Consider the following 4143-nt stretch of genomic DNA (forward strand, 5'->3'; position numbering starts at 1 on the left):
GGTCTCATGACCCAACACTCAGAGCATACAAGTCAAAGTACAAGCGGAAGCTATCATGTCTGGGTACAGACATCTATAAATGAAAAAGGCTGAGAAGCCTGACTATCTACCAGATCCTGCCGAGGGCACAAGATCGTAGCTGAGGTAACAAGCTAAACGTCGAAGTCCACGCGAACTACTAGTAAGACCGAAGTCTCTCTGCAAAAACATAAAATAGGCAAACGTGAGTACAAATGTACCCAGCAAGACTTACATCAGAACTAACTACATATGCATCATTATCAACAAGGGGATGGTGGAGTTTAACTGCAGCAAGCCAGCTTTGACTCGGTGGCTATCCTAAACTACGACTGCAAGCGACTCTTTTGAGGTGGCGCACACGAGTCCACATATTCACCATATCAATACACCACTATGGATCCGCTCCCGTCTCCCTACGAGAACGCCATCCATAGCACTCACGCTTATCTTGCGCATTTTAAAGTATCCACTTTCACTTGTCTATGAACTGATATAAGCAACCCAGAAGTCCTTTTCCGCGGACACGGCTATTCGAATAGATGATGTTAACCCTGCAGGGGTGTACTTCTTCATACATGTTTCCACCACTTAGCGTCTGCACACGACATGTGCTGGGCAGACTTCAAGCGAAAGCCGACGTGGGTGTAGACCACGACCTACCTAAACACCTAAGTCTCTAGTCCAGGTTTATCGCCTATTCGGGTTCCATCCATGAGGAGATCCGGCCGGAGTTTCGCTCACAGCCCCAAACGATGTGAACAGGGTTCCGTGACACCAAACGGGCGCCCGGTATACCCGGCCACGTGCCTACCGCATCACAGCCCACCCCTACGGTCAGCGCTGTCCACGGCCTCCAGCATACTACAAACACCAGAAACTACTTGCAACTCCTGGACAGAGGACAAGGGTGAATAAGAAGTCGAGCGGGGTCATATTTCAGGGCCCAATGTATGGTAGTAGCTGAATCATGGATCACAAACACAGAACTCAGTTCCTGAGGACGGCTGCAATGAGACAACCCACCATGTACTCCTACATGGCCTCTCACCGCTACCTTTACCAAATCGTGTTCACACACTTAGCTCACACACAGTAGGACATGTTCACACGCCTCTGATTCATCCCCGATGAATCAGACCTGACTCGACTCTAAGCAGTAGCAGGCATAACAATCAAGCATGAATGAGTAGGCACAACAGGGCTCAAACAACTCCTACTCATACTAGTGGGTTTCAATCTATTTACTGTGGCAATGACAGGTCATGCAGAGGATAAAGGGGTTCAGCTACCGCAGCAAGTAATAGTTGAATTGTTGTTGTCCTAATGTAGTAAAAGAGAGCAGGAGCGAGAGAGTAGGATTGTATCGGAATGAACAAGGGGGTTTTGCTTGCCTGGCACTTCTGAAGATAACATTGAGTCTTCATCAGTGTCAACGATCACATCATCGGTATCACGTCTATCGGGAGGGGACAAATACCGGCAACACAGAAGGGAACACAATCAATGCAATGCACAATATGATGCATGATCATGACATGGCAAAATGAATGTGTTTTGGGCTAATGCAACTAAAACCAGATTAAATGAAGTTGGTTTGAATATAAAATTCAAATTCAAACTCCATATGTGATTAAATAAATGCCCTTTAATTGATTTGTGCTAAACAACACCTATAAGTTGTTCTAACATGCATGAAAATGGTACAGATGGATTCCTTGAATTTTTCTGATAATTTTTCATATATAAATTATTTAATTTGGAGTTACGGTTAATTTTCTATGAATTATTGAAGTTTATACAATTTTCTGGAATTTCAGAATTAAATTAAATCCAGAAAATGAGTTATGACATCAGCACTGCGTCATGCTTGCATCAGCAAGTCAACAGGGCTGCCCCGGGTCAAACCTGACGTGTGGGGGCCACACGTCAGTGACACAGGTTAGACAGGGGGTTAGTTTAATTTAATTAAAGATTAGGGCACTAGGGCCCACATGTCAGTGGCTCTGGGGTTAGATTAGGTGGTGATTAGCTTAAGCTAATCACCTGATGGCGGGGCCCACCTGTCAGTGTCAGCAGAGGGGGTAGTTAAGATAAAATAGTTAAACTAATTAACAGGGGGGGCTGGCCCCACCTGTCATCGACCCAGAGAGGGGGGGTCCCGCCGTGGTCAACGTGGTCAGACCCACCGGCGGCTTGACGCCGGCGAGGCCAGACGCGGTGGTGCGCGTCGGAAACCAACTACAGGGGCTCTTTTGGCGCGCAGGAAGCAGCTACGGGGAGAGGGTGGAGTGGCGCATCCAACGGTGGCGGTGGCGGAGGCTGGGGTGGCCGGAGCTGCCGGCGGCGACCTCTTTTGCGGCTGCCGGAGTTCGGGCAATCTCGGGGTCGGGGTTAGGGAGCACGGCAGGAGGAGCTGGGGCGTGCTACGGACTCCTGAGATCACGGTGAGCACGACAGTGGCCTCGGATACGAGCTGGGGTGGCTGTGGCCACGGCCACGCCATGGCCGGCGGCGAGAGATTCTCGGGCAAAGTGGTGGGGCTAGCTAGAGAGGGAGGTGGGGCACGGGGAGAGGGGGAATCGGGTCGAGGGCTCACCGCGGTTCTTCTGGTGCTGCTGGCGAGGCAGGGGAGGCACGGGGTCCGGCGAATCGACGGAGGGGAGCTTCGGTGGCCGGCGACGGAACGGCGATGGTGGCGGTGTTGCAGGGCTTCCGGAGGGCCGTGGGTCGGTGGGGAGGAAGGAGGGGGTCGAGGCGGAGCTCGTGGGTGTGTCGGAGAGGCTAGGGGTGGCCGGTGGCCACGAGAGAGCTCGTCGGCGGCGGCGGGTGTGTTCGGTGGCTGCGCGCGAGAGAGCTAGAGGAGGAGAGGAGCTCGGGGAGGGAGTGAGAGGCCTGGGGGGGTGCGTGGCGTCGCGGACGGGGTCCAGGGCAACGAGAGGAAGCAGGAGGTGGCCGAGGCAGCATCGGCGAGCGCCACGCCTCGCCTCTGTTCGTCCTCCTGGGAGAGGAGGAAGAGGACAAGGGGGGAAGGAGGTGGGCTGGGCCTGCGTGGGCTGCACAGTGTTGGGCTGTGGGTGGCTGCCAGGTAAGGTCCCGGTAAGGTTTCTCTCCTCTCTTTTATAATTCTGTTCTATTTTATCTTTTCTATTTTCTGCAATTTGTTTTTGATTTGATTTAAAATATCAAATCATTTTATAAAATCCTGGAAACAGTTATGGGTGTTTTCTGAATTATTTCAGTGACCCCTACAATTTTCCAACATTTATTTGAACATTTAAATTATTTATAGTATTTAAATGCCCAAAGTCAAATACAATATGATTTAATTCAAAAATCCAAAAATGACCTAAGAATATAATCATCATTTTTGGCAGAGGTTTCCACCTTAACCAGAAATCATGAACTTTTCTTAGGAACCTTTTGGGTTTATTGAAAAGATTTTAATTCACCCTAGTTGAGTTGATTTAATGCTAGGGTTTGAACATCCCCATTTCAATTTTAGGCAAAAATTTAAACATGATGCAAACATGAAGCTAGCCTAGAGCACTACCAGCAGCTAGGGATGTGACAACTCACCGCCACTAAACAAGAATCTCGTCTCGAGATTCAAGCGTAGGGCAGGGTGAAAGGGGAACGCAAACTAGCACAATCTTCACGATCCAGGTTGCACTTCAAATGAACGTTGATTTGAACACCAACTTTGTCTTGTCGTCTTGCTCTGAGAACTCCAGCTATCATGACAACGAGGGGAAAGGAAAGACCCTAGAAGGGTCGATCTTCTCGAAGGTCGAACAACTCAGGATTAACCCAAGGAATGAGACATAGCAACATCTCTCGAGCTGAGAGACGAAGCACGCACCCATAGGAATGGAGTGAAGCAGATGACGAGGGTTCACTAGGTAGACAACAATTTCACGCTTAAGAATGTGGTGATCGGTTGTCAACGTAGCGAGGAGTCGAATTGCCATGATACCATAACGAAACATCCTGGAGAAGGGTGATTCGTAGATTATTATCTTAAGTGGCAAAAAGAATTACCTTTGATATAGAGATCGTTGAGACTCTCTATATCAGCCTAAGGCAAATCACAGCAATCGATTGGCGGGGTCGGTAGAATGGCAT

Source organism: Triticum dicoccoides, chromosome 6A (genome assembly GCF_002162155.2).
Source record: "Triticum dicoccoides isolate Atlit2015 ecotype Zavitan chromosome 6A, WEW_v2.0, whole genome shotgun sequence".
In the NCBI taxonomy this organism is placed as follows: Eukaryota; Viridiplantae; Streptophyta; class Magnoliopsida; order Poales; family Poaceae; genus Triticum; species Triticum dicoccoides.